Source organism: Silene latifolia, chromosome 3 (genome assembly GCF_048544455.1).
Source record: "Silene latifolia isolate original U9 population chromosome 3, ASM4854445v1, whole genome shotgun sequence".
NCBI lineage: Eukaryota > Viridiplantae > Streptophyta > Magnoliopsida > Caryophyllales > Caryophyllaceae > Silene > Silene latifolia.
The window spans coordinates 113,619,124-113,642,010 of record NC_133528.1 but is presented as its reverse complement, the minus strand read 5'-3'; positions in this window follow the sequence as shown (position 1 = coordinate 113,642,010).

Here is a 22,887-nt window from a genome sequence, read left to right as displayed (position 1 = left end):
AGGAGGTGATTTCGTAGACGAGCACTTTTGATCTGCTGCTTGTGTCGATTTGTGGTGATTGCATTCCAGGTAGGGTTTCCCTACTCAGTTATTGTATACATGATTATGCGATGGTTGATGGTTGATTGACATTTGAATATAACTTAATTGATCTTGATATTGTTGATAATGTAATTGGTTGTTGTTGATTGTCTGTGGTTCGCCAGGTGCGCCCTCGGCTGAGTGGAGTCACTTTCGAGAGTGGCTTCATGCCCTTGATTCGCCCCTTGTGGTTTCCGTCACAAGGGGATGTGCACATTAAGGAACATGGGTTGTTCGCTCGATGGAGATGAGCGGGGTTTAGGTGGGAACGACAATGGTCCCCCTTTTGCCGGAGTGGATTACTGGTTGCGACCGGTAATCTGGCAGGGCTAGACCTTCAGGCTAGCCAGATGATTGGTGATGTGATGGTGTTGGAGGATTGTGACTGTGTACTTGTTGTTGTATTATCTTATATTGTGAATGTAGTAACTGACCCCATTTAATTGTTTTAAAAACTTTGGCGATCCATTCGGGGATGGTGAACAGTTGTTGAGCAGGTATGACTTGGATGTGCGAGGGTTAGCTGGGGATGAGTCACCACGAGTCAGCTAGTAGTCTTCCGCTGTTGTGTCGAGATACTTTTATTTATTTAGTTGGATTTTGGTTTTGAACAGTTGTTTTGTATCTTTCAGTTTTGGATTGTATGTAATCACTTTAAACTTATTTATTTAAAGTACGTTCTTTGATGGTTTATTTGATATACTTTGCCTCGGGCAACCGAGATGGTAGCATTCTCATACATTAGGTGGTCTTGGTAAGGCACCTTAGTGTATGGGGGTGTGACAGTCTTTATATCTCAATTTCTTAGAGACTGAAGGTGCATCATTGTCATTTGAACTGGGCTCACCTTCTTCAGATGATTGGGATCCAAGAAATGTTCCCTCTGAGTTTAACCCTGGGGTTATAGTAAAATTAGGTATAACTCCCGATTCTATTCCTTGGTTTGGATTTGAAGTTATAGCTTCATCAGATATAACTTCAGTTTCCAAGTTCTTGTTTTAAGAGGAAGTTATAATATCATCAACTGTAGCCTCAGCTCTCTTTCTCTTTTCAAATGAAGGATTTCCATGTTCATCATTCTTGCCTTCAATTTCTTTGTCTTCCTCATCCAGCTCTGGAGGATCACCTCTAGATAGACGGAAGTCATGTTTGTTCATATCTTCTTCCTCATCCTGTGCAGCTTTATTAAACGTATTATTCTCATCAAAAATAACATGAACACTTTCCTCGATGCATAAAGTTCTCTTATTAAAAACCTTATATGCTTTACTATGATTATAATATCCAACGAAAACTGCTTCGTCGCTTCTGGGATAAAATTTGCTTAAACGATTTTTGCCATTATTATGGACATAACATTTACTCCCGAAGCAACGAAGATGAGATATGTTTGGTTTTCGTCCTCTAAGAAGCTCATACGGAGTCTTCTTAATGATAGGTTTAATCAAAGCTCGATTATGAACATAGCATGCAGTACTAATAGCTTCAGCCCAAAAATTACGAGGTAGACCACTACACAATAGCATAGTACGTGCCATATCCTCTATTGTTCTATTCATACGTTCAACAACACCGTTTTGATATGGGGTTCGTGGTGCAGAAAAATTATGTCCTACACCATTTTCCCTACAAAATTCTATAAAAGCATGATTATCAAATTCAGTGTCGTGATCAGTACGTATAGAAGCTAATTTTGATTTATACTTATTTTGGGCAAGCTTCATTGGAACTACAAACTCATCGAAAGTCTCATCTTTGAACTTAGAAAGAGAGGCCAGACGTACCTGGAATAATCATCTACTAGAACAAAAACATACCTGGATCCACCTTTACTTCTTAGGATCTCACATAATTGCAACGAGCACACGAGTCACATAGCGTTTCTTGGTCAAATTTAATTGACGGCAGCCCTTCAACCAAATCCCATTTCTTGAGTTTATTCAGTATGGTAGAGCTAATGTGAGCAAACCTTTTATGCCATAAGCACGTATCGTCTAAAGTAGCTTTCATGCATGTAAAGAATTAGTAGGAATTGCATTCAAATCAATCATGTAGACATTTCTTTTACGATGACCGTCAAGAATAACACTACTTGTTCCTTTAATTATTATACGACAAGTATTTGAGTGAAAACCCACTTTATTTCCTTTGTCGCATAACTGAGAAATACTTAGTATACATCGCTAATTACATGAGAAATAGAAATACCGACCTTACCAACACCAACAACCTTACCTTTCTTGTTATCTCCAAAGGTGACCTTACCTCCATCGAATGGTTCAAGTGAAAGAAACAGGTTTATATCTCCAGTCATATACCTTGAACAACCGCTATCAAGGTACCATAGGTTATTTTCTTTCACCACAACCTGCAAAGAGTTTAGATACAATTTTTAGGTATCTAACTAAGGTTGGGTCCTTTAATGTTAGTCACCCTAAACATTAGATCTTTCTAACCCAGACTTGTCTAATGGTTTTTCGTTTGATAGATGAATGAGTTTGTACTGGAGGTGTCCTAGTCTTAGGGTAAGCTCTAGGTATTTCACGTGATTGTTTTTCAAGTTGTTTCAGGGGAGCCTTAGTCTTATAAGACTCTTTAGGCTTTTGTGATTGTTTAGGTTCATTGCTCTTTTTCTTATAATCAAAACTCATATCATAGAACCAACGGAAGTTATTATTTCTTTCTTCATTCAAGTTAGGTTCATCCGTGGGAATATCATTTTCTTCAACAACTGTGTTAGACGCTTTAACAAATTGAATGCCTTTGCGTAGATCTTGCATGTGTTTAACACATTTGTCTTGAATATATCCCGTATGACCACAGTAATTACAAATCAAGTATTCCGGTAAATTAACATATTTTCTCTTTTTAAAAATCTCGTTCGGAAGGAGTTGATTTGCATTTAGAGTGATCTCTACGACCATAGCACTCATGTCCTAAACCCATTTTCATATTATTATCTGATTGCTCAGTTAGAAAATTTAGGACTTTCGTGCTTCCTTCCCATTTGTCATGAACTTTCCTAGCATGTAAGAGCAAATTCTTTAAAGATTGAATTTCTTTTAAACATTCGGAATAATCTAGTTCTACGTCTCTAGAGGGATTATTCTCTTTATAGTTGTGACGAAAGTCTTGGAACCTTTTGTTAAGGACTCGTACCATCTTAGAGTGTAGCTTCTTAGTGTCGAATAGTAGAGTTTTAGATTCTTTCAATTGTTGATTCAGAGAATCTATTTCCTTCTTTTGATCTGAGACTATAGCTTCTCTAGCTGTAGCCTTAGTCGTTTGAAGCTCTTTGACTTTTCTCAGTTCTAAGGTTATAGCTTCATTAGCTATAACCTTGGCTTGGAGATGTTTAATGCTGAGTTTTAGTTCTGAGGTTATAGCTTCATTAGCTATAAATGTAGACTCAAGAGCTAACTTCTCAGGATTTGTCGAATCTGAAGTTGTAGCTTTACTAGTTGTTGTAACTTTAGATTTGGGTTTCTTGGTTTTAGCTTTTAGAAGGTGATTCTCTTCAGCAATATCTAGAATTTGTTCTTTTAAATCTTTCAGTTCCAGATCATGTTCATGATATTTATCAAGAGATTACTCGAAGTATTCTATTAACGCACTATTTTTGACTTGTCTTTTAAGTTCAAGATAACTTACCTCCTCTTCTTCATCTTCTGAGTCAGATTCACCTAGAAGATAGTACCCTGAACTTGAGCTGCTGCTGTCATCATCATTATCAGAAATCAAGTCAAGACTGACATTGCTTAGGCATAGATTGGCAACTTCTTCATTTTCAGACCCTTCATCATCTTTTGTGTCAAGGTCTCCCCAACACGATGCTAACATGGCTTGTTTGAATTCATTTTTGGTGTTTTAATGCTTAGTCTTGTCGTTGATTTTCTCCCATGTGGGACAGTCTTTGATCATATGACCAGACTCTCCACACTTGAAGCATCCTGTATTAATGAAAGACGTTTTTGACTCAGTTGCTTTCTTATTGAAGAATTTATTATTATTAAAGGACGACTTTGTTTCCTTGGTTCTAAATATTTTCTTTCTGAAACGTCTGGCAAACAAGACTGTCTCATCCTCAATGTCAGATTTAACTTTTTCACTTTCTGATGCTTGAAGAGCCATGCTCTTATTTTTACTTGGTTCAGCATCATCGTTATCTAGGACAATGTCGTGAGCCATGAGAGCTCCAATGAGTTCCTGATAAGACAAGGAAGTTAGATCTCTTGATTCCTCCATTGCTGTTACCTTAGGACGCCACTTTTTGGTCCGACTCCTAAGGACTTTTATTGCAATGTCCTCTGATTCAAACTTCCTACCAAGATTTTTCAATTCATTTATGATACTGGAAAATCGTGCAGACATGCTATCAAGAAATTCGTTTGGCTCCATTGTAAAGAGCTCATATTTTTGAATCAACAAGTCATTACGATATTTCTTTACAATTGTTGTTCCCTCATAAGCTAATTCAAGACCATCCCATATTTCCTTGAACGAGGTACAAGAAGAAAAACGATCAAATTCATTTGATGTCATGCCGTTTTGCAACAGGCTTATAGCTTTCGAGTTTTTTCAGCCTTCTTGTAATCAGCCTCCACATAGTCTTCTTTCTTTTTCTCATAGGTAGTGCCTTCAGTAGATCCAACCAAAACTTTATTTGGTCCATTTTGTATGATCTTCCTGTTGGGGTTGGTGTCCTTAACAGTTAGTGCAAGGACTTATAAACCTCTAAAAGGATCAAAGGGCATACTTTTGGTATTATTATCAGTTGATCCACGTTTATCAATAACGGTTGGCTTGCTAGATAAGTTTGACGTTATTGTCATACAGATGGCGGTGGTCAACTGGTCCCTAAAAGTCACACCTATAGGATACGTTCGAGAGATGTGACAGTATGAAAATACAGTCATGTAGATGCCAAATATGACTAACCAGTTAGTCCGAGTTATTTGACTAGTAATTAGTCAAAATGTGATGTTGAGATATTATATTTAATACGGATTAAATATCATGGGCTAAGGCGAATTAACCAGTTAATTCGTAAAATTAAATATAAGCGATATATATTTAATTAATGTATATTGAATTAATTATACAATATCGTCTTTGTCGGACACGTTTTAATACTTCAACTAACCCGTGTTATTAGTTGATGTTTTAATAGCCGATAACCGATGATGATTTATAAGAAACCGCGTCATATACATTTAGCAATTTTCGGGTCGTACCATGAGTTATGAATTAGAGAAAGTGGAAAGCCCACTTTCCCATGTAAAGCTCTCGGCCAAACCGAGATTAGGAGAACAAAAGGAGAGCACCTCCTCTTGTTTTAACCTAATCATTCACTTCTACAGAAATTAGGGTTTTGGAGACATTTTCTCTCTGAAACCTAGATCTCACATCTCGAAAACCTCACATCAGTTCTCCCAATATTGCAAGGCAATCGGAGAACACCATCTAGCACAAGGGCATATCTCGGACAAGTCTTGGGTGCAACAATTAGGAGGGAATCTCGTTTGATTTCTGTTCTTTACGCCGCACTATAAAGGACCCGAGGTTAATTCTTTACCTTATCGTTTCTCTATTGTATTTATGTTTTATGACGATAATCGCATGCTAAATTTACGTTATAGTCCTAAATATAAAGGGTATTATACGGATGTATACCCACAAGTGGTATCAGAGCGAGGCCACGTAAATTTTTCTATGTGTTTTTCATAAAACGTTTTTGAAACGATGATTTTGTGCTTCGAAATCCGTGCCATGTATACACGGCTGATTTTTTTTGAACCGTGACATGATTTTACACGGTTGTTTTGTGTGTTTTTTGATTTGTTCTTTTACATATTGTTGTTTTATACAGAGATTATAACAATATGTCAAGTTTTGTCAATTGTTAAATTTTGTTTTGATGCGTTTTGATCAAAATTGCAATTGATTTTGTTTTGTCAAACTGTTTTCACGAGGGTTTAGGTTTTCCAGAAATTTTGTACTCGATCGAGCAAGTTTTTACTCGATCGAGTGGTTTTTCTCATCATGTTTTTACTCGATCGAGTCCCCTGTTGTACTCGATCACCCTTTTCAAAACCCCATGCTCGATCGAGTTGTCCTCGTACTCGATCGAGCAGATCTGCTGATTAAAGTACTCGATCGACCACCAGTTTAGTCGATCGAGCACTTTCTTTTGTAACCCTCTCGATCGACTTGCGCCTGATCGATCGAGCCCCTTTCGTTCCTCGATCGAGCACCTGTGTCCCTGGATCGAGGGATTTCTGTTTTGACAGCTTTGAAAATTTATTCTTTTTGTTTTAAATTTTCTTTTGGCTACTAAATGTACATTACACGGATATTGTACACTCGCTATGATTGTGAAACGGTTCACACACGTACCATTAAGTTATTTTAAAGCGTATTTAAAGTAACGGACTGTATTGGATTAAAATTAAATGATAGAAGCGGTTTTATCACATGAATTTTAATCATTAAAAGGTGGTTTGGATAAATTTAACATAATTACGGAATTATGTCACGAATGAATTTGTTTTAGTTGATGCATTTTTATTTATCGTTAATTTTGAATGCTTGTGAATGCCTCTTATTACGTATTTATTTATTTATTTTGCAATCAGTTGTAACTTAGTGTGGCCTTAGTAGAACGTGTTACCGTAATGATGGAACACGGTCTTGGTTGTATTTTGAGATCTCGTATCTCCGTTTTGGATTTTTCACTTGTAATTACAGTTTTTATTAGAATGTAATTAGGTTTATATTTTGTAATTTTAATTGTAATTTTTGAGAAGACCAAAGACGGAGACCAGATGCTCACTCCCGCTACCTGGATCAAGATGGAACAACAAGACAAGCTTCTTGGGTCCAACGGTGGATTCCAAAGTTGTATTTTGTTCTTTTTATTAGGATAGGCCACACTAGGAAATTTTATTTACGTATTGCATTCAATTATTTTTTTTTTTTCGTAACGATAGTATGCATCATATTCCGCCTAAAAACCAAACCACCTAATAAATGCATGAAAACTGACACATATAGAGGTCACGAGTTAGTTTTCATTGACATTCTCATGTCACACGTTTTAAAGCCATCATCCAAATAAATTCATTCACGACAGACGCTAGTTATTCGTTCACTTAAAATGAATTATAATTTTGTTGATGGGATCTTCCTCGTATAAACTAAAATTGAGAACGGTCTTTATAGGTCAAACTCCAATGAGTCCCTTCTTCGTCGGTAGGCATAATATGACCCCTTCTACGTCGGGTAAGTTGGAACCGATTGACCTATTTTATCTCAACACTATGGTCACTCGTACGATCCTGTGACTGTGGTGGACTATAGATAGGATTTACGGAAATCTATCGACCAAGAGTTCTTCCGGAAGAATTAGCTAAACAGTTGGCTTATCAATTTACAGAAATTGAGTCTTGGGATCACTTGTATCATTCTTGAGGGAGATCAATTATACAAGTGCGAGAGTCTACATGTTTAAAATGAATTTTAAAATAGACTTAAATCACCTCGATGAGTTGCTTATTTCGTTTTGTTTTTCTTCCTTTTTCAATGTAGAACACGAACATTTAAACTGCTAATAACATAATGGTCAAGCCGTGAGGACGACCCAATGCCAAGTGTCACATTGGACCGTGAGTCCCGGCTTCGGATCTTCATGGATCGGATGAATCGCCTACTCGATCAAGAATGATGGATCAAACTTCACGGACCGGGAGGCGGCATTACGGAATGCCGCCATTGCTTGATGGGAAGCTCAAATATCTGATTGAGCCCATCCCACCAAACCCAGGTCCCACGGCTGAAATTAACGAAATCGACAAGTACAACGATTTCGCCATGGAAGCGGGTGCGGTAAAGAACGTACTTATTTTTGCAATGGAATCCAATTTGCAGAAACGCTTCATAGCTCAAAGTGCAAACAAGATTTTCACTACACTCACTAGGGAATTCTCAAAAGCACCGAGAATCGTGACCTATGAGCTTACCACTCGCTTCTTTGATGCGAGACTCCGAAAAGGCCAACCGTTAGCCTACACATTCTCGGCAGATGATTGAGAATGTCGAGAAGTTGGAGACCTTTGATTGTAAGATCAGCGAGAACATTGTTATTGACCGCATACTTCACTCACTCCACGATGGTTATTCGCAATTTAGAGCGAATTACTATATGAATGATCTCGAAGAAAACTCCCCATGAATCGCACTCCTCCTCGTACGCACCGAGAAGGACATGAAGTTCAGTGGGAGCATGAAACAAGATGTTCTCGTTGTGTCAAACAAGGGCAAGGGTAAGGGCAAAGTTCAGCCAGGCCTAGCAGGAGGCAAACCGAAGTTTAAGAAGTCGGGATCAGGTAAGAGTGGGCCTGGTGAGGCAAGTAACTCATCGGGCACGACAAAGAGCAAGACCGAAAACATGGAATGCCATCATTGCCACAAGACCGGGCATTGGAGGCGTACATGTCCTGTTTATCATGAGGACATAAAAGCAGGTCGCGTTAAACCTGTTGGTATGTCTTCTCCTTCTACTTTTATTCATATGATTGAGATTAACCACGCAAGTTACGGAACTTGGGTACTTGATACTTGGTTGTGGTTCTCATCCGTGTAATCATGTGCGGGGCCTCCAAATCTCAAGCCTCTCGTAAAGGGTGAGGTTGACCTGCGTGTCGGGAATGGAGCAAGAGTGGCTGCCGTCTCGAGGGGAACATATGTGATCCAGCTTCCTAGCGGATTTGAGTTATCATTATATGATTGCTATTATGTACCCAGTCTTTCGAAAAACATTATTTCGGTTTACGCACTTGACAAACTTGGTTTTTCATTTGTAATTGAGAATAATACTTGCATTTTCTCTTTACACAATATGATTTATGGCAAGGCAGTCTCCATGAATGGAATTTATGTTTTAGATCAGACCACCGAAATATTACACGTAATGAATAAAAAGTTAAAGGTTGGTGACAAAGATCAAACGTATCTATGGCACTGCCGTATGGGACACATTAATGAGAAACGCGTAAAACGGCTCATCAAACATGGAGCTATCTCGGGCTTTGATTTTCAATCATTTGGCACGTGTGAATCATGTCTCATCGGTAAGATGACTCGGATTTCCTTCAAAGGTGTTGGAATGCGCGCTGCTGACCTATTAGGGCTCATACACACGGATGTATGTGGACCTATGTCAATCACCGCACGAGAAGGCTATAGGTATTTCATCACTTTCACGGACGATTTAAGTAGATATGGCTATGTCTACTTAATGAAGCACAAAAGTGAATCCTTTGAGAAATTCAAGGAATACCAGAATAGGGTACAGAACCTATTTGGTAGGAAGATTAAAACACTGCGTTCGGATCGTGGTGGCGAGTATCTTTCTCACGAGTTTGATCAAGACCTAAAGGACTCGTGGGATTGCCCTACGCTTAACTCCACCGAACACCTCGGTTGAATGGTGTGTCCGAACGGAGAAATCGAACACTACTTGATATGGTTCGATCCATGATGAGTCACACGGTTTTACCCGATTCATTATGGGGTTATGCTCTTTTTGTCACCGCTCTAATACTTAACCGAAGTCCGTCTAAAGCTGTTGACAAGACTCCATATGAACTATGGAAGGGAACGGTCCCTAACTTGTCCTTTATACGGGTTTGGGGCTGCGAGGCTTATGTCAAGTGGAGACACGAGGATAAGCTCGGCCCGCGATCGGTCAAGACATACTTTATAGGTTATCCTAAAGGAACGCTTGGTCATTACTTTTATTCGCCAACCGAACAACGTGTTTTTTGTTGCGGCTAGTGCGACACTCTTAGAGAAGGAATTTCTCGAGAATGCAAAGAGTGATAGAACCTTCGACCTGTCGGAGATTCCAGAACCAAACACCGAGCAACCATTGGAGGAACCTATTCCTTCAATCCCGGCTGCGGTGAATATTCCTGAGGAACCTAGGAGGTCGGGAAGAGTCTCTATTCCTCCAGACAGATACATTGGTATGGTCGAGGAACATGATATAGACGACGTTCTACTCTTAACGAGTAGTGAACCCGCAACCTATAAAGGTGCCATGACCAGCTTCGACTCGAAGCTATGGCTTGAGGCCATGCAATCCGAAATGGACTCCATGTATGAGAACAACGTGTGGGATCTTGTTGACTTACTCGCTAAGGTTCGTCCCTTCAATGCAAATGGCTTTACAAGATAAAGCATTCTGTGGAAGGTCAACAAGATATCTACAAAGCACGACTAGTTGCTAAAGGTTTCACCCAAGTGCCAGGTTTGCACTACGATGAGATTTTTGCACCCGTAGTCATGCTGAGTTCCATTCGGATTATCTTAGCGATCGCCGTTTTTCATGACTATGAAATTTGGCAGATGGATGTGAAAACCGCCTTCTTAAACGGCTTTTTGGAGGAAGAGTTGTACATGGTACAACCCGAAGGTTTCATCGATCCACAACATCCTAAGAAAGTATGCAAACTTAAGCGTTCCATTTATGGACTTAAGCAAGCATCTCGGAGTTGGAATCATCGCTTCGACCAAGTGATAAAAGAAAATGGATTTACTCGATCTGTCGAGGAACCATGTCTATATATCAAGTCGAGTGGGAGCAAGATTGTCTTCCTAATATTGTATGTCGACGACATACTCCTGATTGGGAATGACATACCTCTCTTAACTTCGGTGAAAGTATGGTTGAAGAACCATTTCCAGATGAAAGATCTGGGAGAGGCACAAAGAATTCTAGGCATTCGTATCTATCGAGATAGATCACGACGGATGCTATCTCTCAGTCAGGAGTCTTACATAGACAAAGTCCTGGAGAGATTCAGCATGACTAACTCCAAGAAAGGGTTTCTTCCTATGGCTCCAGGGGTGCATTTGAGCAAGTCTCAATCACCAGAGACACCGGAAGAGAAAGAGCGCATGACACGGATTCCTTATGCTTCGGCTATAGGATCAATCATGTATGCCATGATATGCACACGTCCAGACGTGGCATATGCATTGAGTATGACAAGTCGATTCCAACAAAGAACCAGGTGAACCACATTGGTTGGTCATCAAGAACATTCTTAAGTACCTACGGAGGACTAAAGATTGGGCATTGACTTATGGAGGCTCTCCAAAGCTATGCGCAACCTAATTCTGCAGATGCTAGCTTCCAAACGGATCGAGATGACTCGAAATCTCGGTCTGACTCGTTTTTACTCTTAATGGCGCTGCAGTCACCGGAAGAGTTCAAACAAATCACATTACAAGATTCTACGACCGAGTCCGAGTACTATGCCGCGTCTGAAGCTACAAAGGAAGCGATATGGATGCGTCAATTCTTACATGGGCTCTCTGTAGTGCCTAGTTCGAATGACCCGATCACCATCTATTGCGACAATAGTGGTGCCATCTTCCAAGCTAAGGAGCCAAAGTCTAGCAACAAGTCTAGACATGTACAACGGAAAGCTCATCTAATCCGGGATTACGTGGAGCAAAAGGAAGTAGTGATAGAAAAGATTGCTACAGATGATAACATAGCAGATCCTCTCACTAAAGCATTACGACAAGATAAGCATGAAGGGCATGTAAATTCCATGGGAATTAAACGTGTTCCTAAGTTGTAGTACTCTTTTATGGATCAGATTCATTCTCTCTTGTACTCTATACGACATCATCGTTTTGATATTTTATATATATATTTTGTTTGTCATGTGGATTTGTACGACAAATTTTGAACACCACAAAGTGAACTGAACGAACATTATATTTTTCAGTCCTTAATTGCCCACATGAGCTGATAACTCTGGCAATTATTTTGTGACGTTGGTTGATGGTGGGTTCAACGAGCCATAAGTCAACCGGTTGACTGACCAATCACAGAGGCGATTTATACGGATATTTCGTAGGACACACTTGTGACATCGACGTGGAGTCCTAAATGTTTTATAACATTCGTTGCCCGGTCGTGGATAGGACTTCCATGGTGATCCTAAGAGTCGATTCTTTTGACTATCGACTGTCTCTTGAGACTACGGCAGATTTTGGGTGACTTTGGTTTCTTTCTCACGGTCATCCGTAACAGGGGGCCAAGTAGATTTTTTCTGGGTCATTTCATGCTGTGCTTAGATCGGAAGGAGTCGAGTTGAAGGAAATATTCAGCCTTTATCGTGTACTCGATATTTCTCGGGGCCACTCGAGGAGTCAGAATCGAAATGCATGGCCATGCTCGGATACGGATTCGTTTTATCAGTTGAGTTACTCTCTAGTCGGGGAAACCACTCTAGATACAGATCGATTGTAAAATACGACCTTTGTGGATCCAGATCTGCAAATTGTTTTACATTGAGTGGGAGAAATTTTAAATGAATATGAGAATCGGTTATCGCACATACACTTGTACGGACAAGTGGGAGTTTGTTGGAGCTTGTGTCCTCCAGTTAGTGCGGATAACGTCATTGCACATACACTTGTACGGACAAGTGGGAGCTTGTTGGGGTTGGTGTCCTTAACAGTTAGTGCAAGGACTTATAAACCTCTAAAAGGATCAAAGGGCATACTTTTGGTATTATTATCAGTTGATCCACGTTTATCAATAACGGTTGGCTTGCTAGATAAGTTTGACGTTATTGTCATACAGATGGCGGTGGTCAACTGGTCCCTAAAAGTCACACCTATAGGATACGTTCGAGAGATGTGACAAGATGAAAATACAAACATGTAGATGCCAAATTTGACTAACCAGTTAAATTAGTCCGAGTTATTTGACTAGTAATTAGTCAAAATGTGATGTTGAGATATTATATTTAATACGGATTAAATATCATGGGCTAAGGCGAATTAACCAGTTAATTCGTAAAATTAAATATAAGCGATATATATTTAATTAATGTATATTGAATTAATTATACAATATCGTCTTTGTCGGACACGTTTTAATACTTCAACTAACCCGTGTTATTAGTTGATGTTTTAATAGCCGATAACCGATGATGATTTATAAGAAACCGCGTCATATACATTTAGCAATTTTCGGGTCGTACCATGAGTTATGAATTAGAGAAAGTGGAAAGCCCACTTTCCCATGTAAAGCTCTCGGCCAAACCGAGATTAGGAGAACAAAAGGAGAGCACCTCCTCTTGTTTTAACCTAATCATTCACTTCTACAGAAATTAGGGTTTTGGAGACATTTTCTCTCTGAAACCTAGATCTCACATCTCGAAAACCTCACATCAGTTCTCCCAATATTGCAAGGCAATCGGAGAACACCATCTAGCACAAGGGCATATCTCGGACAAGTCTTGGGTGCAACAATTAGGAGGGAATCTCGTTTGATTTCTGTTCTTTACGCCGCACTATAAAGGACCCGAGGTTAATTCTTTACCTTATCGTTTCTCTGTTGTATTTATGTTTTATGACGATAATCGCATGCTAAATTTACGTTATAGTCCTAAATTTAAAGGGTATTATACGGATGTATACCCACACTTCCAGCACTCCCAATCATGTCCTTTTATGTAGTGTGTCACCATGTTCTTCCAAAGTCCATAATTCTTCCCATCAAAGACGGGACACGTAAGATACTTGGAATCCATTTCACACGTGTAAGGCAGCGGAATAATAATAAATAAAAAAAGAGATAGAGGGATCATCCTCTTTGCGGTTAGGCAATCCAGAGCACGAGGCACTGATACCAATTGAAGAGTCTATCGATCCGAAATACTCACGAGAGGGGGAGGGGGAGGGAGGGGGGGGGGGGGGGGGGGGGGGAATTGAGTATAAAAACTTTAGCCCACTTTTTCGAATGTCCGTATGAGCGTGAATTAATAATTAAATACTTAAAGTTTATTGATTAAACTTTAACTAATTAACTAAGCACAGTTAAGACGCAAAGAAGTGAACAAAGGAAAACGAGTGACACACGTGATTTTGAAGTGGTTCAGTTTCACAAGTTGAAATCTACGTCCACTATTCTCAATTAATAATTTTAGTACCTTTCTACGGATTACAAAATTATCAACCCACTCGTACAACTAACTCTAGTTGTAACTCAATTGAGTATCGTTAAATACTCGATATTGTCTAACTTACGTTAATAAGAAAGCACTAGATTGTTCTTCTAATTTGTTTACACAATTGACCGAGTAAGAAACAATGTAAAGTACTATTATCCAATAACGTAATCTATGAAAGCAAGTAACAATATGAAGCACGACTTTTCGAAAGGATTTTCAAATTGCAAAAACAAATTAATTACTCAATAAAATGTTTACTCGATTTTGCAAAGGATCTTTTTAATTGCGAAAAGTTGATTTAAAACAATGAAGTACTTGTGTATATATAGTAGAGAAGAGAGCTAGGGTTTTTACGAAACCATAAAGGTGTCGTGCGGCCCTTATGGATTGTTTCACAAGAAACAAATCTTATCTTCTCTTAATTTTAATTGATTAATATCTTATCACAAGTAAATAAGGTAAATCTATAAATTATTAAGATGGAAAAGTATCTTATACCAACTTATTCTAGATTTGACCTAAATAGATTACTTGCGCAAGGGATAATACGAAGTGGACGACGGCTCATAAGTCTACCGTCTTAATTCAAAACCCTATAGGAAATATTAATAAATGAATTAGGGTTTAGATCTAGATATATTTGAGAACCCTAGATAGTATGACAACTCATAAGTTGTTTTACTAATCAATAGAATATTCATATATCTATTTGAATTTATCAAACCCGTATCTCCTTTCTAATGTACATACACATATTTTCGAAAAATATATTTAAATATTTGAACTTCGAAAATTGATTTTAAAACCCTAAAAATGTGACTTCATATTGCAACCTAAAGTTATAGGTCAAAAGACTATAACATTAAGCTTGTAAAGTAAAGTTATAGGTGAAATAGCTATCACTTTACCTTCTCAATATTACTTCCATAAATACCGTTAATGGACGATGTCCTATACTAGCTAATCTTCCCGAAGATCTTCAGTATAAGCATCATCTCTTCATCTTGATCATAAGCTCTTCATCTTGAGCTTCTTAAAGACATGATCATGCCTTTTGCTTGAGTAATCATTGTAGTCAACAATGCTTTTAAGACTCTTCAATGTTATAGCTCAAGCATCTATAACATTACCTCCAAGATGCTTCACAAATCTTCAATGTTATAGCCATGAATGCTATAACATCACATGCTTATATTGTAATCCTTTTTAAATCTAATCAAGACTAAACAAACGATTACAAGCAACAGATATATATATATATATATATATATATATATAAAATAAGATATACTTGTCATTATCAAAACATAACATATACTTATATGGTCCAACAGTTTGACAGGTAGGACTTGCATAAATTAACTCATAGGCCTTGGGGAGCGGTCTTCACTTCGTAGCGAGTCATCACTTTTGTTATTCTAGATTTTTGATATTAGACTCCTTTTATTTATGATGGTTTGTATTATTGGAATGGTCTTGTGCACTCCTTAACTTGTAGTAACTTAATCCGACTAGCTACTTATCTATCTTATGTCATGAACTCGAACTACTTGTCTTAAATTGCTTTATATTCGTTTGTTCGCACTACATGTTTGAGTTAGAGTCCTCCACAATAGTGCGTTTACATCATAAATCTCATTAAAGGAATATCATCAGGATATTTATTTTATGATCCTCGTCAGTTGATTAACGTAAATCGATAACGGTTGGCTGAGTAGAGTTTGACGTTATTGTCGTGTGACGGCGGTGATCAACTGACCCCTTTCGGTCACACCTAAAGGAACAAACCCCAATTGACAACTAATTATTTGTATTAGATACAATTATTTAGTCCCTTGATTTATTGACTAAAAGGTTAGTCGATCTTTTTAGAGAGATTTCGAGTTGCGAACTCGAGGCGCGGCAGTTATTATTTAATTATGCGATAATTGAATAATAAATTTTATGAGACGGGTTTTAGTTAATTAATTATTAATTCACTATAATTGTACTAATTGATTAATGTGATTAATATTAGTACGTAAATATTATGTGTAGCGGTACACGTATATTTACGGAGTATTTTGGACAAAATTAATCGGGAAGCATTTAAACATAAAACGATGTTTAAAGTAAAATTACACGTATTTGTACGACAAATATAAGAACCAAATGGACCCGTAAATGGGACATTGGACAGTGTAAATGGAGTGTAAATGGATGATTATAAACATAATCATTTCACTCATGCTTTATGTTCTTCCCCATTTTCTTTTGTTCTATTCCATGTGCAATTACATTGGACATAATATAAAAAATTGCAAAAAGAACACTCCACTCCCACTACACTCCACCCGGCCACACTCCCTCCTTTTAGACCAACATTTGTTCATTTTTTCCACTCACTTGAACATCTTTGCATGTGAATGAAAAGTTGGTTCATCTCTCTAAAATAATAAAATCATTTTTACTAAGATTTGTTAGTAACAAAAGATTAAAAATATCAAGTGTATTAGTATTATTTACATATTATCAAGGGTATTTCTAACAAGTATCTAGTTAGTATTTGTTAGATATTTGGGTTTTTTTTTCTTGGGTGCTTCTTGAAAGAAATCTTCTATTTAGAGATTTGTACAAGGAGGATCTTCCATTCTTTCTAGCTCAAGAACAATCAAGATAGGAGATCTTGATTGTGCCCATTTTCACCATCAAACCAATGTAAGAAAATCCAATTTCCTCTATTTTTATATTAATATGCTTTTATATTGCATGCATGTTACATAGATCACCAAATAACAAATTATGAGATAATTTGACTTTTAATTAGAGAGTCTAATTAGGATCTATGATCTTTCACTACAAGCTTGGGAAACCAAGTCTTGTGGCACCCTCCTGGGTCGGGGTTGCCTTGAGGAAGGATCCCGACTTGTGGGGGTGTTACACTCGCTCCCTTTAGGCAAAGCTAGGATATGAGTTGTAGTCAAACGCTCCTTTAAGGTTTGGAATGCTTTGTCACAACTCTCATCCCATTGAAACTTGTTCTCCTTCCTCAAAAGTGTCATCATTGGTCGCGCGATCTTGGAAAAGTGCTTCACGAACCTCCTATATTACCCGGCCAATCCCAAGAATCTCCGAATTTTAGCTACATTTTTCGGTGCTTCCCAGTTTGACACAACTTCTATCTTACTCGGATCAATAGCTAGTCTCTCTTTAGATATCACATGGCCTAGTAAATCCACCTTCTTGTAGATACCTCATTTCTGCACCTCCCGCCAACCACCCAGTGATGATTTGGCCGCATGTTTGATACGCGGAACGATTTTTTGACAGTTCGTAAGTTCATCAATAAGTGATAGCTCAAACACTCGAGTCAACCTCATGGTCATCATCTACGTGCCGATACGGTCATTTTGACAGTAATTAGAGTTCATTTGGAGTCCGGGTAAAAAACCGCTTCATTTTCTAAAAACCGTTTAAATGCCGAGTCGAAATGTTCCGGAATATTCTAGAATTATCTGGATATTTATTCCTAATTTAATTTAACATTTTTAAGGAAATATCTTCCGCATATTGTGTTTCACGGAATAAGGAAGTGTATATCTACGGAAATTCCATAAAAAAACGCGGAAATCTTTCTTGCTGAGGAGGAAACCTCTGGGGAAATGACGCAGTAGGTGCTGCGCCTCTTCCAAAGGTCGCAATGGCTGCTGCACCTCTTCCCCAGCCCTCTTTCCATGCTTTCCAGAATATTTCCGTGATTTGTTTCCGTATCCGTGTCATTCCTAAACTCCTTCGTGTGTTTAGTATAAATAGAGACCTTCGGCCTCCATATTTGGCACGCGAGTGTTCCGCCCCTTCTTTCTCTCTCTTTGCATTCTAGACTACGCTTTTGCTTTCGACACCTACGTGCTTGATCAATCGACCACGTAAGCTCAGATCATTCTGAGTCCCAGTCACGTTGCATAGACCGACCAATTTGACCAACTCCACCTTAATTAATCTAATCAATCTTTTAAATCCTTTAACAAGGGCACTTTCCATGCATATTCGAGTCGAGCAATCACTAAACGATAACTTTAGTCAATCTCGTTTCGTCAAACATGTAAGTTTGAGGGTGTAAATCCTATTTATTTATTGTACTTTTTATTTTGTATCATCTAATGTAAGGTCTATATGAAAAACACGCTCAAAACCGTCTTAAAATTCCATCTTTTAAAACCGTTTTCATAAAACAACAAAGGTCTGACGTCGAGAAGAAACGCAGCAGCAGCTGCGCCTCTTCGAAGGGTCGCAGCATCTTCTGCGCCTCTTCCAGAGGCTGCCGCTGCTCCTGCTCTTCTTCTTTTTCCTCGACCTTCTGCAATTTTCTAATTCTCTTATTTCTTTCGTTTCTTTTGTTAGTTTTAGTGTATAATCATGGTTTTTATTATTCCTTTCTAAATTATAATGCATAATTCGACATAAATCCCTTATAATCCAATATTTGTGGGTTTTCGTCGTCTATTTCAAACCCGGATTCTAGAGGTTTAATTTTCTCATATCGATTCTCTGGGATTCGTCTTTTGTACATAGTTTTCTTTGCTTGATTTCAATTTTTCGAATTCAATTCTGTTTTCAAGTTCAAAGTTTCGACCTTTACAAATCCGTCATCATAATTATGTAAATCGCCATAATAATTTATTAGTCTTTAATCTGACTTGTGACGATATTAGTATGTATGTAATCTGTTAAATCACTTCAACTCGAGTCTAAAACTGATAATCGATCTTAAAATTACCAATGAACATTAACAATCCGCGGTTCTGACTTCACAGCCAGAACCCAACTCAAGAACAGGCGCAGGAAGTGCTGCGCCTCTTCCAAAGGACACATCAGATGCTGCGCCTGTTCTGGGTTGGTTTTTGTCTCTGAACTTCTTTCCCGCCTTGACGTAGCCCCTAATTAAGTATTAAATCAACTATTAACCGTATTATCACCTCTAATCCGATGTATTTTCGTATCTTAATCCTAATTTTATTTTCTTTCTATTTTCTTCTTCGAAATTCCGTCTTTGAACGTGCTTTTAACGTAGATCAAATAAACTTTGTAATTATTGTAATTTTAGTTATTGTAATTCGTTTATCGTAATTATTATTATGTATGATTTAATTGTATGGCATTCACATGTAATTAATCTAACTTCCTACTTCGACCCCAATTGTTTGCTAAAACACGTGTTCACCGACATAGTCTAATTTCACATGCTAGGATTAAAACGTTGTTTGTTGCATTGCATGCATTACATCGACGACATATCGAATATGAACAATTTCCCTAATCATTAGTAGAGGCCGCTATCGAGGCGGGTGGGATTAGGTGTTCGATTAAAGAGCTTCCTAATATGTATACTCACCCCTTACTCCAGTTATCTCTGGACATCCGTGTCCATTGGCATCTACAAGAGTCATTCTAGACATAGAATGCTAAGGGTAACGAATTTCTTAGTGTTCATGTCATTACTTTGTGTCTTGACATGGCACGAGGTATTCGAACGATTTCCAATTTTTCCACAATAAATTGGTGGCGACTCTACAAATGCAGGCTTAATCAACCTTTTACGGTTTCAATGCCTCACCAATCGGTAACGGTCCATGACGTGCTTTAGCAAGCCAAGGTTCCGTGGGAGAAGTGCCACCGCCTCGAAACCAACGCGCGGGTGTGCGCGGCGTAGGTGGCCCATGTCCACAGTTTGGCGACTCCACTGGAGATGATACACCCAGGGTGAAACTTGAACAAGGTTAGGGAATAGTTTATACGAGACAGTTGTCGGTTTTCATTACTCAGCCTTCTTAGGTCATTTCATTCGACCTTCCTAGGCTTAACCCAACCCATTCGACCAATCGTCCCGTCCGGACAGTCCAAATTCCTATCTAGGCCTAAAGATGGATAACGATTGACGTCAACCATACCACGATGCTTACTCATGTTTGTATCAAGAGCTTTCACTACTCGAGAAAATGGACTAGGAACCGGCCTTACTCATGTTTGGCACAGACCTCTCCACAGACCAGGGTTTGATTGCTTGGTATGGCAACCCACCTTTTAAGCCAAAACCCTTTAAATGCACTCAGCATACTGTTATAATGCCCATATGTATGTTTGTATCATATACGTGATCACCATTTTGTAAACAAAACCATGGCAAAATTTTGTAAAATAAAATCCTTTTCAAAATGTAAATATTTTCGAAAATGGCCTAAAACACCGCAAAATAAGCCGAAACTCTGTCCAAATGTCGAGTCAAAATTCGGGCCTCAAACCCATTTCAAAACTCACTTCGAGTCAGCACTCCTACAACTACACTACAGTTGTCTGGGACAAACATTTCAAAATTCGTCATTTTCAAACATCACTTGACACAATGGCACACGCCCACTTCACGAGTCAAGTCTCTTTTTTGAGTAAGTGTGCTAAAAATTGTCGATCGTGTCTCGATTCGTCGTCGATCTCTTATCCTCAGTTCCAAAATGGTGGGAACTAGTCACGGAAGCGTTAATGGTCAACCCCAACCGTCCGTAAATGGTAATGATCAAATCCTAGCTGCGCTCATTCGTCTCCAGACAAGCCAAGACCAAGCTTATGCTCGCCTCAACGCCATTGAAGGCCGCATTGTCGCTGTGGAAGCTAGACTTCCTCCTGCAGAAGATGCCATTCCCAACATGGTCATACACGATAATCTCCCACCCTTTGTTGGACAACCAAAAGTCAATCTTTCACCAGGTCCTACTGAAGCTGAAAAACGACTCCAATATTTTGATGAACAACTAATGTAGCTCAAGGAGATGACATCTACAGGGAAAACAGTCGCAAATATGAGGTAGTAAACGCTCAACTGCCAACTAACTTCAACATGACTGACATCCCAAAGTTTAAGGGGCATGAAAACCCGTTGAACCATATTCGTGCCTTCAAAGATTATATGTCTATCAAAGGCATCAAGCCAGAGATGTTACTAAGGATATTTCCTTCATCTCTCGATACTATTCCTAAGCAATGGTTCTACTCCTTGGATCACAAGAAAATTGCTACTTGGGATGATGCTGCAATTGAGTTAACCAAACAGTATGCAGATAATGCCGAAATTCAAGTCAATATGCGCACTCTAGAGGTTCTTACCCAGAATGAGAAAGAAGGATTCACCGACTTTCTAAGTAGGTGGAGAAAAACTAGTACGCAACTCGTCGAACGCCCAGACGAGGCTACTCTTGTTGAAAAGTTCGTGGACAACTTAAGGCCAATCTATGTGAACCACCTAAGATACCAAAACATAAAGTCTTTCAAAGACTTAACTGTATTAGGAACAAGAATTGAAGACGATATTCGTAAAGGACTCTTGTCCAAAACGATAGGTCGCGGATATCAAGGCACAATGAGTTGTTCTTATGGCTCCACTAGCAAGACAGACGAGGTCAACCTTGTCGAATCATCTACTAAGAAAAATAACCCGCAGAGAAAGTTCACCAATGTTGGTGACTCGTACACCAATGCTCTAAAAAGATTGATGAAACAAGGCAAGCTCCAACCTATAGGGCCTACACCTGACCCAGAGAAGAAGTCTAGGTTCTGGGATGAGAATGCCTACTGTGAGTACCATAGAGGCAAAGGGCATGATACATAGAAATGTTTCAAATTAAAACATGTCATTCAGGATATGATTGAGGATGGGCGCCTACCTATACCTCCTGCAAGTAAGCCTAACAATACTCAGAATCCACTTGAAATTATGGTGATCACAGATAAGGAATCCACCTTGGATTGCTCACACCTCATTTCTCCAGTTGAAGATGAGGTCAATGCACTAGAAAATAAGGAGAGTTATTCCACCATCTCCCCTACTATCGCTGATTTTTTCGCATAGGCAAAGAGTGTAAGTAGACAAGTTTCAGAGCTAGAAGCTGTAGTGGCACCCCTACACAATCCAAGCACTATACCTAGGGAAAACAGGTAAGTGGTTCCAATCTTATCTCAAGAATTCACAACGCAAGAAGTGATTGCAGTGACCGACGATCTAGTCGAGCAAATAATCAGCCTAGAAGCTGAAATCATAAGCTTAAGAGAGCTCAGTATCGTCAATGGAGTTTGAGAGGATGACGATGAAGATGTTTACCTCACAGAACACCCTCTAGTCAAGGCTAATGAAGATCAAGATGTGGACCACCTTACTCGCTCAGGACGTCCATATCAAAATGTCACTCAAACGAATGGTCCAGTTATTACTAACACCAATGTCATCACACCAAACGATGGCGAAGATACTTCTCCTGACCATTTGTTGAAGCAACTTCAAAAGACAAAGGCTGATCTTTCAGTCTGGCAACTAGTTGCAAGTTCATTTCCTCATCGTCGGGCTTTACTGCAAGCATTGGCTAAATTGAACGTAGCACATGACTCTACACCTGACGACGTCGTCAACCTAGTCTTCCAAGACTCAGTCAAGCTAAGTAACCCAGTTACTTTCTCAGATGAGGACTTGCCTCCCTTTGGCGTCACTCATAACCTTTCTCTATACATCACAGTCACATGCTTGAAGAAAAATGTACCCATGACTTTGGTGGATGATGGCTTCGCAGTCAATGTCATACCACTAAAAACAGCATACAAGTTAGGCATGAAAGGATCGGATTAAACTCCTACTAACCAAGGCGTTCGGGCGTACGACGGAACGCGGCGTAAAGTAGTGGGGATAGTTAACCTTACTGTGGTCAACTGGAGCTTCCTGGAACAAATGCTAAAAGCTTTAAATTTTTCT